At 43.4% G+C, this 11,974-nt stretch overlaps 1 long non-coding RNA gene across 1 annotated transcript in view; it reads right to left on the reverse strand.

Moving 5' to 3' along the window:
- Nucleotides 1–302: 302 nt before the first annotated feature.
- LOC103607096 overlaps nt 303–11,974 on the reverse strand; it is a 46,048-nt gene continuing 34,376 nt past the window's right edge. Inside the window, exons 2-3 of the long non-coding RNA XR_551938.1 lie at nt 2,406–2,518; nt 303–424 (exon numbers count right to left, since the gene is read on the reverse strand). This is a non-coding gene — a long non-coding RNA (uncharacterized LOC103607096). The remainder of the gene's footprint in view (nt 425–2,405; nt 2,519–11,974) is intronic.

Genomic DNA, 11,974 nt, shown 5'->3' on the forward strand with positions numbered 1-11,974 from the left:
GGAAGCATAACTACACAAGATGGTTCTTATGCTAGGAGGCTTTATGCTTTCCAGAAAGCCCAAACAAGGACAGGAAGAAAAAAAAAAAAAAAAAAAAAAAAAAAAACACAACAAAGAAGGAAAGCAGTCTTTCTGCCTTTCTGTGTGCTTATCTCTCTCACCACACTGCACACAAAACTCACAGCCATCCAGACACTGGAAAGGTCTCCCCAGCCCAGCTTCCCTCTGCCAACTGCGGGCCCCTCACCTACCGCTTGGGATGTGCCCCCCACCCCTGTTTGGCCTGTCTTGATCCTACCTTTAGATCAGCCACATCTCTGTAGCACTGCTCGGAGCGGGTGTGGTCTGACAGCTGTACATTCCAGAAGCAGGGGAGCTGATACACGAGGAAAGGGTTTTGTTTGATGACAGCATTGAAGATATCCTGAGGGATAAAAGCCAAAGACACAGTCAAGACAGTCAGGTGGGCTCCACTATGGTTTTGGCTCTCAAGGCACCACGGCCTATGAAAGGGCTCCTCTCAAGCCTCCCACTCTGAACACAGGCCGGCTAGCACTGTGTGACACTCTCCTGCCTGTTATCTCTAGGAACCATGCAATGATGTTTGGATAGAGATCAGGAAACGCCCCAGGCTGACTTGAAGCTCAGATCCTGCTGGTCCCATAATGCACCATCCAGCGAGCTTATGCAGGGTAGACAGGGAGTGTCTGCTACCCTCGCCAGCTATAATAAATGAAGTCTCTTTTCCTCCTCTTGGCCCATCCTATCCAGAAGCCCTGGGTTATCCATCCTGAGCTTCCTGAAGAGGAAACTGTGTGGTGACAAGTGGCCTTGCTCATTCCGGGGGCTGAAACAGATTACAGATCCTTCCTGTTAGCAGCTCTGCCTGGAGCTTTCAGTGCACCTGGTGATGGATGCTCCCTGGATTCCTGCAGCCCACGGCACCCAGCATACATCTTCCCCATCTGGAAGTCCAGCTCTGGCTGTCTAGGGAGGCTTTACCCCTCTGGGGCTCTGCTGCAGGCTCTCGCACCAAGGCACACTTACCAACTGTCCGTGGACAGGTGGTCTGGGAGGTGAAGGCTGAATACACTATCCCCACTGGACATGGACATACACTTGCTAGCTTTGAGGACCTGTTCAAGGCATTGTGACCTGACTTAAAATATGAGGATGGTGGACAGTTTTCCCCTAGGTTTAAAACAGCTACATGGGTAAATTTTGTGCTTTTTTTTTTTTTTAAATAGCTCATTCATTATACTATATCTCATGTCTGAAAAAGGAAATCAAGTTGCTGCTGGCTGCTTGAGAAAAAACTGAATAATAATGTTTAAAAAACAGTAAAATAACCTACAGAGTTTCTTGTTTCTGCTGTATTAGAATACTTTGCAGGAATTTGGTGAATCAAGAAATTGAAGATTGAAGAAAAACATGGAGAGAGAGCTGCTCTTTACATGAGAAGAAAAGGATGAAATGCAGAAAACCGAGACATCTTGCATCCCAAGATGGCCATGTACACCACAGCAAGATCAAAATCTCAGTGAGTGAGCCCATTAGACCTGAGGCCGAAAGACTTGAGCCCCCTGACTTTCCTGCCTTTTCTAGTGAAAATGAGAAATGGGCTTTGGGCTTTTTTAAAAAAAATATTTGTTAACAGTTTGGTGGAGTTCAGGGACTTTTTCAGATTTCCTGGATGAAAGGGTAGTTTCTCCATCCAGGTGGTTTGTCCTTTCTATTAAAATGCATTTTCATGAGTATACAGTCACCAGCACAGGATCTACACAAAAGGCTTTGCTTTAAAAGTTAGCCTCTTTTAGCAAGAGAGACAAATGAATCTTGTCTAGGAAATACACTGTGGCATCCTGGGGTCTCAAGAAGCAGGCACCGTGCATTCCACGCTGCTGATGACGATGGAGACCTCCTCTTAACACAGTGGGCTGCCATCTATTTATGTTGCTATTGTTGTTGTTATTATTATCATCATCATCATCATTATTTTGGCAGCTGGACCTCAGAACGAACCCTGGACCTTGGTGTTATCAGCACCATGCTGTAACAAACGGGGCTAACGGTCAGCCCTGCCATCTACTCGTAATTCTTAAACTATGGGCTCTACGAGGCCAGGAACCGCTTCCTTCATTTACCTCTGCCATCCTTTTTCTGAACGTGGCCTCTGGTATAAATGGTGTTCAGTGAAAGTCTGAATGAACAAATAAATGGATGAAGGAAATGAACTCATGAGTTAAGCTGTTGTTTTAGACTGGCAAGTATAATGCAGTCCTATCAGAGTGCACAGAGTCACACAGTAGGTAGAAAAATCATTCAGACCCCTCTACTTAGAAGTTTCTTTGAGAAACAGAACCAGGGCACTCAGGATGACTGTACCTTGTAACCTGGCCACTCACCTGGTCGGCTAAGGATGTGGACAGCATGCCCATGAGCTCCCTCTCTGCAGTCAGCCTCCACATCTGCTCCCATTTCATCTTCCGTAGCTTATCCAGAAGCAACAGGATCACCCCTGGGCATGGCACAGGACAGTGCAGCAAAAAACAACAGTTAGAGCCAGGCACAACTGTTCACCCAAGACGTCTTGTGTGAGAAGAGGCCTAAGCACGGCTGCAGGTAAGTCTGCCTTCTAAAAGCTCCTCTGGAGAGAATGAGGCTTCACCACATGAGGCACACGTTTTGGAGATGAACACACCTGGGTTCAAGCCCAGGCTCTGCCAGTCACTTCATATGAAACTTTAAACCCTCTCCCTGAAATATCCTCGCCATATGGAGAACAGTACAGCAGCCCTCAAAGGGCTGTTGCAGGGATTAAGTGAGATGGTCAAAAAGTCTAGCACTTTCTGGAGATGAACAGTGGTGATGGTTGCACAATCATGTGAATGGACTTAACGCTGCTGAAGTGTACACATAAACATGGTTAAAATGGTAAATTTATGTTATGTATATTTTACCCTAATAATAGTAATTACAATAATAACAATAAAAAGATCCTAGCTCTGTATCTGATACATAGTACATTCCTTTTACGCATCAGGCTCTCACCTATGTTTTTTCCCAGAGACATAACAACCTACCTAGGTTTAGGTGATAGCCGGTATTTATACAATATATGCCATTTATCTTTACAGACAAAAAGCAGCTCCTCAATGATTTTATTCTGGGTACATCTTTGCCAATTTACTTGACAATTACTGACAAGCCACATGGGCTTGTCTCAGCATTCCTGATTTCACGAGGGTCTTCTTTGGACCATCTACAGTGAGCACATAGTCAGCTACAGTGAATGCAGCACTGACCTTGGGTCCTTAAGATGAGCTCTGAAAGCCTCTGAGTTAATAAGCAACTAATAATAAGACGTTAGCTCCTCCTCCTTGCCACATTTTTTTTTTTTTTTTGGTTAGTTTTTGTGGGGAGGGACCTGGGTGAACGGGGATTGTTCAGGGAGGGAAATTTCCAGTGCATATCCTTTTGTATTTTAAAAAATGTCAAAACAACTAAATGTATTACTCAGGAAAAAATAAATTAATTAATTGAACTCTAAATAGAAAAGTTCGTTTTGGCTTAGCTTAGAAACAGCTTAGAAGCGGCTTAGAAGCAGCTGTCTAGCACCAGGTCAGTTAGAGTGTGCAGAGAAGACGCAAAGCACAGAACATGGGAAGCCAACAGAATTTCCCTGCAGGCCACTGCAGTTAATGTGGTAGTTTTGGCTTAGCTTAGAAACAGCTTAGAAGCGGCTTAGAAGCAGCTGTCTAGCACCAGGTCAGTTAGAGTGTGCAGAGAAGACACAAAGCACAGAACATGGGAAGCCAACAGAATTTCCCTGCAGGCCACTGCAGTTAATGTGGTAGCACCAAATGGGTCCCCAAATCAATTCTCCTCAGCATGCTTATCTCAGCAGAATGGTTAGTGGAGTAAACCCCAGGCAGCTGAAAAATGATTTTATTTGATATCTAGTACATACATTTCTAAGATTGCAGGAAAGAATCTGATTCCCCCAAATCACACATAAATGTCAACTCTTAAGATTTTTACTTATTTCAGTGATGCATATTTGGAGAAAAAGAATATTCATCATTTAGTGAAGAGTGTTTGGTCAGGTAGAGTTGAAATAAAAAATACATATTTGTATGGTTATGGGAAGAATGGAATATGACACAGAGATCTGAACTTTTGAGTCAGAGGGGTAAATTACATGTTACACATCTCTTTGGTGTTAGGTTTTTTGCACATATCATTTTCCTTAATGCTCCCAAGATGTCTACAAGATAGATTTTCTCAGCCTCATTTTATAGGTGGAGAAAGCGAGGGGCTAAGTTAGACACTTGTCTAATGCATAGTTTGAAAGTAGCTACACCAGATCCAAACTCAGGTCTGGCTGACTCTAGAGCTGGTGCTTCTACAGACCAGAGCCCCAGCAATGTCACTTGGAGCCACAGGACTCAGTCCAAGACTTCTTTTTTGATTCTCAGTCTCTATATGTATGAAACAAGGAAAGTGCTACCTGGTCCTGTTCAACTCAGAAAACTGTCGTGCCCTCTTGTTTAACCACTGGTTCTCCTAGGGAAAACCAAAAACAACCTTAACTGGTAGTGTGTGCCCATTTCCGTGGTGTAAAGACTCCCATCGTGACTAGTTTCTAGCTAGCAATGGGATGTCATTGAACACTGAGTAGGGAAGAAATGTGCACATTGGCCCTCCTGAGCCAGTGCAGGCTAGCTCTAGTGCACACTGAAAATGCTCCCCAAATATGGAGACATTCTTAGAAACAGTAAAATTCACCACACACATGCTACTTGATTGTTTCTTTGGGGAAGAAAGGAAAGAAACATTTATAAAATTAAAAACCAAGACAATATAGTGAAGTAAGTCACTGGTGACTGATTCAAGAAAACAGATTTCAGTCAAACATGTGAAAGAAAATTTCATTAAACCTTATTGCAGAAACTAATTCTAATCAGGTGGGATAGATGCTCCAATATAGAGAAAAATGGGCAGAGTTGGAGGTGGAAGCTATAAACAATGATGAAAAATATAAATGAACATTTTGAAGCCTCTAGAGGGGTCCATGGTAGATCTGTCAGTCTGTGGAGACCGAGCTGAGAATTGATGCGTTTAAAAGGTGTTAAGACTTGGCGAGCCCTGAGTGGCAAACGTGATTCAGCACTGTTTTGCCAGGCTGTTTGCAAAGAAGGGGGTGACTAAAACAGCAGATGAAATGGGGAAATGCAGGGCCATTTTTCCAGTTACCCAGCCTTTGCTTTTGTGTCATTTTAATTTTTAAAATTATGAACTATTTCAAACCAACAGAAAAGCACAGAGACTAACAAATACCCAGCACCTACATGAAATAAATGCTAATAGATTGCCACATTTGCTTTTAAAAAATAAAACATTACAGATCAATCAGAAGTCCCTCTATCCCATCCTACCTCCTCTCTTCCTCAGAGGCAACCTGTACCCCGTGGTGGCTGCATCTCATCTCTATGATAGGAACAGGTGGTGTTTCTAGTGTGTTCTGTATCACACATTTTCTATTCTAACTCACCTCTTCACCCACCGTTATGTCTTTAAGATTTAACCATGTCAGTATTTCAATATCTATCTAGCTTATTCTTTGTAATCACTTTATTCATTTTATAATATACTACAATTTATTTCTGCATTTCCCTACCAAAGGACGCTTTGGTTGTTTCTCATGTTTTTGTTGTTAGAAACATCCTAATTCTGATTCACGTCCGTTGAGCACATGCATGAGAGCTTGGCTAGGGGACAGCCTCCAAACTTGTACAGGTTGCTGCATTTAAGATGACTTTTTCATCTCTTCCTTTATTTATTCATTTGCTCAACAGTTATTTATGGGACACCTACTACGGGCGAACTAACGGAAATACACCTGTCCTTGTTTTTCTTCTCTACTTTTCCCAGTCCTCATGAGTTTTATGCAAAATATTAATTAATTCAGCATATATTTACTGGAGGTGTAACATTCCATCTTTGCTGCATCCTTTTATGGAAACACAATGATGGGTGAGTCTGTAGGACACGCTCACCATTACGATTCAGTGTGACGTGTACAAACAGTGAGAACGTGCGCTGCTTATGAGGGGGCTCAGAAAGGAGGTGGAGGTCGCCTGGGCTAGGATTTGGTCAGGCAGACAAGGGTGGGTGGCAGCGTCTGAGGAAACAACATGGACAAAGGCATGGGAGTAGGAGACAGCATGGCAAGACTGGACTACGCAGGAACCAGAGTGCGACAGTTAGATGGTTTAAATCAAATGCAAATGCCAGGATGAGAGCCTGGACGGGCCAAACGGGGGGCGGATCTGCAAGGACCTAGTATCTGTGCAAAACAGTTGCTTTCCAACCATTTTCATGTCATTTCCAATACAGAAAATGATATTCTTATCACTTGGGGTTATAAGAAAGAGCTGTGGACAGAATGATTGATCCAAGGCTTCCAGCTGCTCCAGCCCCGACCCAAGTGCCCCAGTTGCTGGGGGGATGACTATTTTGGCATGTCACCCATGTGTGGCACACTGGTTGGGAAGCCCTGCTGAGGACAACTGGGAGCCAGTGAAAAATTTTGAGCAAGGGAGTTCCTATAACTGGATCTGTTTTAGAAAAACCAACGTAAAAGGTTGCTTTATCACATCATTTCACAAGATCGAAGGCCTCCAGTATCCCAGGGTGGTCTAAAGAACAAGCCATATCCCCTTGGCTATGGCCAGGCCCATCTGAGTCTTGCCACAATTTGATTCTCTCCCCTCTCATCAGACCACCCCTTCCAGCAAAACTGGGATAGGGCATGCTGCACCCTCCCCTACACCTCTGCAAACTTGATGAGCCAACACTCAGGCTGGTTTTCCCTTGGGAATCTCAGAAAGTTTACTAACTATACCACTTGCTGTTCCTCGATTCAACCAAGACCCAGAATCAAACAAACAGAACAACTCACAACATTTATGAACATCACTCCCAGCTCCATGAGCCCCCTCTGATCTCACAATGTTTTTAGAAAGCGGGCAGATCAGACATTATTACCGACTTTGTATAGATGTGGAAACTGAGATGCTGAGAAGGGACATGACTTTTCCAGTGTCATGGTGCTGCCGAGTGCTTCCTACTACCCTGTATGGAGAAGGGTCTTCATCTTAGAACATTAGAACTAATGAGGACTGTGTACCTTCCATGCCAGCAGGGAATATGGGATGGCTTTCCCTCACCTAGCAATGTATTGAAAGACTGTGCCTCCTGCTACGTGAACATGAACATCATACATGGACTTGGCCAGCAAAAGCCAACAGGGGGGCTTGCAGGCCTCACAACCAGGCCATATGTGAGCTGTCCTTGACATGCCAGATGTACCAGTGGGGACACTGCCTGGCCTTTAATCATGGGTGCTGCATTCATAAGTTATTTCTTCTATGATCCATTTTGGAGATTTTTTTTTTTTTTTGGAGCATCTCCTGTGGTTCCATTCATTGGGTTAACCGGAGATTTAGCAGTTTATAAAACACAGTCCTTGTTCTCGGGGAGCAAGACCTAACAAGAAAGGGAGATGGGAAACCAAGAAAATGAAAAGCACCGTGATAAATGGGAGATGGGGGAAGAGCTCTGGGGAGCTGGGGACAGGGAAACTGATCTTGGTCTTGGGGGAGCAGCAGAGGAAAACTTCCTGAAATAAATGATGTCTAAATTGAAACTTAAGGAGGAAGAGGATTACCTAGGTGAGAGACAGGAAGAGTGAAGGTCAAGCCAGATAGGCTTCCTCTTCAGGGCAGGGGTTTCAAAGGAATGGGCTGCCGAACGTCTATCAGGTAGCAAATATTTTACACCACATTTGAACAGCAGACCTTAAAAGGTAATGACCCATTTCCCCTTCTTCTCCCAAAAAAGAAAATTGAAAAGAGGCTGCATAGTGTCTAGCATGAGTGAAAACATTTGTCTCTGCTCATAAATCTATAATTAACCACAGGTTATTCATACGATCCTTGTGTCCTCAGGCTGATGCAGCAGGTGAGTCCTGAGAACACAGGGATTTTGGGAGTTTCCCCAGAAGGGGAAGCTGCCTGTAAAGAAAACACTGCGGTGGACTTGGAAAACAGTCCTTGGTTTGAGTCCTGATATTATCACTTCATTATTTGTAATATAGGGACAATCTCACCTTAACTCCAAGATGATTCTGAGGACTAAAAAATTTTTATCTTTGAAAGTATCTAGTACAGTGGGAAGGGCACCCATTAATGCTAAATTGAAAAATATTAAATAGATAATTAATGTCCATACCTAGTAAATCATTTATTAGCCTGGATTCACTGATCATTCTAAAAATCTCCAAAATCCCCCTGTGTGAATGGAATGCACTGGAAACTTGAAATATCTGCAATATTTTGAAATATCTCCAGGCCCATAGCCTTCTTGGTCTTCTGATAATAGTCAGCTTTTGGTGTCACAACCTGCATGATTAGGAGATCCCTTGGGGTTATTCTAAGAGGCAGCTAAAGAGATACAACCACAGAGAAAAAAAAAATGTGATAAAGGAAAGAAAATCTACCACATGGAAAATTATGTGCATAAATTATATCCTTAAGCAGCTAAGGAGTCTGTGTAGGCTGTGAAATATAATCACACCGATACGAGCTCATAAGAGAATCTGCTTTTTGTTTCAAAGGTTAGAAGTTTGCATGCACCCAGGTCAGAAAAGAGCTGAAAAACAACACTTCCAAGAGAAACAGAACTCTTCTTACTGACCTCACTTCTAAGGGGCTAGGGAGATATCTTAATTAATGATTGTAAAGGGCTTTCAAAATATGAAGTGGTACATAACAGCTTAACAAATAACAGTTACAGAAACTATACATCTCCTCATTAAGGTGCCTAATTATCACTCACTGAACTTGCAAAATACCCACTAGAATTAATACAAATTACGTGCATTCATGCGAAGTGGAAACAGGCTTTTTAAGTGAATACTGGTTAAAATAATGAAAATAGTTCCATATGAAATTGGACGCTTTCAAGTTGAAACAACACAGATGTGGCTTTGGAATGCATGCCCCAAGTGTGACTTTGACACTGCTTTTCTGCTATCAGAAGGAAGATGGTGCCAAAAGCTTGACTTTGGCCTTTGTCTTGCATTTGCTGCTGCATGATCCTCCCATTTCCATACTTGTCAGCGGGGTCTGGGAGCGTGGAGCAAGCCCTTCACCCTGGAGTGTGCCTTAACTATGACAGGGACTCTCATTGGAGCTGGCTGGAATGCATGGGACCTGCAGGACTATACCTACAGCTGTCGTGCGAGGAAGATGGTGCCAAAAGCTTGACTTTGGCCTTTGTCTTGCATTTGCTGCTGCGTGATCCTCCCATTTCCATACTTGTCAGCGGGGTCTGGGAGCGTGGAGCAAGCCCTTCACCCTGGAGTGTGCCTTAACTATGACAGGAACTCTCATTGGAGCTGGCTGGAATGCATGGGACCTGCAGGACTATACCTACAGCTGTCGTGCTGGGAGCATAAGAGACCAACACTAAATAAATAAATGAATACATAAATTAAAAATCAAAGGCTTCTCCTGTGAACATCTGGTCCAGTGTCAGGACGTTTCATCTGTGGATGAGAGAGTAATGTTTCCTTTCTCCAGACTGAATATGTATCCATAGCTTGGTAGCCAAGATGGCAGGGAAAGAAAAGTTGGATGTCTATGCAGAGAGGAGAGAGAATAATGCTTTTATTCTTTTGAGCCAGATATTGATCTTTGCCAGTGCAAGTGCAAAGGGGAGAACAGACTGAAACTGGTGACAGTGATGATGATACCTACCATTTGCCAGGCAACTTCTGTACACTAGAGACGAGGTACTTAGATGACCTCTGATTCTTATTTTCATTCTGTAAGGTAGATGGAATCATCCCCATTTTACAGATGAAGAAACTAAGGCTCACACATAGCTGGTGAGTGGCAAAATCTCATTCTTTGACTCATAGTCTTTCAACCATGCTACATTGCTTCCCGGGGTGTGTTTCTGCAAGTGAGTGTGTCTACGTACATGCCCATAGCTAAATGTGGTGAGACCTAGTTGAGTCAATGGCCTAAAGCCAAAACAAAACAGTAGCTCCTGGAGGAAGAGGAAGTAAATGTTTAAATAGCTTTGAGAAGACCTTAGGCCATAACCAGATTGCCTCTGTAAAAACCTGGGTGGACACCAAGCATCTGATAAGTCCAGGAAAGGTAGGGCTTCCCTGAGCACAGTCCTGCGTGAGAAAGAAGCTCACGCTTAGGGTAGGGCCTGACCCAGCGTAAGTAATCATGGGTAACTGGTTGGAGCTGAGAAAGATTTAAATCAGGACAATTTCAGAGCTAACTTATGTCAACTCTTGCATATTAGGGAGATACTTTTCTTTTTGCATCTGAACCTACTCAGCTAACTTCAAAGCATATACAGGACTGCTTACAACTTTTCCAGCAGAGGGGAATACCTTAAGCTTGCATGATGAAAACTTTCTGCTTAAGAGAAAGTTCTGCTGCTATTCCCTCCCTCCCTACCCTGCTTTCACTCTTTAGCCATGCTAAAGAATATGGCTAGGATGGGTTTGATCAGTTGAAACTACATGCTTCCTTGACTTAGGAGGAGAAATTTAGGTCCAAAGTGGCTACATGACTCCTCCAGACCAGGTTCAGAGCAGGTTTCAGATTAAACTTTTGTTCCTAAACTCAATGTTTCCCGCAGTGTATAACATGGCATTCTGTAGGATGCTAGTAGGTGCTGTGGGAGGCAGGGTTAAACAGGTTAAATAGGTTTAGGAGATGGTGGGTTGATACAGTTAAACAGTGTTTGACGTATCAGTGTGCATGGTGAATCTCAAAGGGGGTCATGGCATCCAACTTTTCCAGACTTATTTACTAGCCCCTCCCTCAGGAGTCTCGTAGGATATTGTTTCTCCTTTCACCGTCTGCATGGGCTTCTGTCCGCATTTCCTTAGCTCTGTACCTGTACTGCAAGGACCACTACATAAAAATGAAGATTTGTTCCTTAGTCCTTTAGCAGTTCTTGTGACTTTGCTGGCCTGAACCAGAGAAACCTTAAGTGGGCTCTGAGTGTGTGCTCTGCAGGAGGCTCTGGGGAGCACAGGGACTCATCGGGAAATGCTTATGAAAATGAGCCTCGCCATCACGACTTCCCTCCCTCTGCTCTGAAACACTGGAGTTCTCTTCTCATGCATGACCCAAGAGAAGGTGAGTTTATTAAAAACCACTTAATTTAAAATCCCCTGCTGATTTTACCTGGGGCTCACTTTTGATCATTGAAATTAAAAGGTTCTGTAGTCTGCTTTTTGCTTTTTAAATTTTTTCTTCCCCAAAGCTCTTTACCAGAGAGAGAAAGAAAATGGAGATCCTTCCACCTGAAGCCTTCTCTGACTTTGCTGGGTTTTTTGAAAGTGTGGGTGGGATGCAGTACACAGTGCTGCTCAAACCTTATAAAAGGCTGGTGGTCATCTGCTCACTCATTCGATCATTTGATAAATATTTATTGAGTAGCTTTTATGTGCCAGGCACAGGTATGCAGGGATAAAGAACACAGTGGTTTCTGCTCTCAAGAGTTTGGAGTGCTACGGGTGCTCAAAGAGAGAGAGGTGTGTTGTAGGCAAACAGCATGTTGTAGGCAAACAGATCTCATGTTGTGATGAGCTGTCCTTTAAGAGAACAACACTTGACCCTTCCTCTTCATCTTAACGGATAGAATTCATCTGGCCAAGCTTGTGATAGGGCTGAGAATGTGAACAGTTTGGTGACTGACAAACACTTTTTAAATGAAGACCTGCATGATACTTTTGTTTGTTTGTTTTTCTTTTATTATCAGCAAACTTTATTGAGTATAATATACATTCAGAAAAGTGCACAGATCAAAAATCTATAGCTTGGGGGCCGCCCGGTGGCGCACTGCTACAGTGCGCTGCTTGGGAGCGTGGCGG

Source organism: Galeopterus variegatus, unplaced genomic scaffold (assembly GCF_000696425.1).
Source record: "Galeopterus variegatus unplaced genomic scaffold, G_variegatus-3.0.2 Scaffold7119, whole genome shotgun sequence".
NCBI classification, from domain to species: domain Eukaryota; kingdom Metazoa; phylum Chordata; class Mammalia; order Dermoptera; family Cynocephalidae; genus Galeopterus; species Galeopterus variegatus.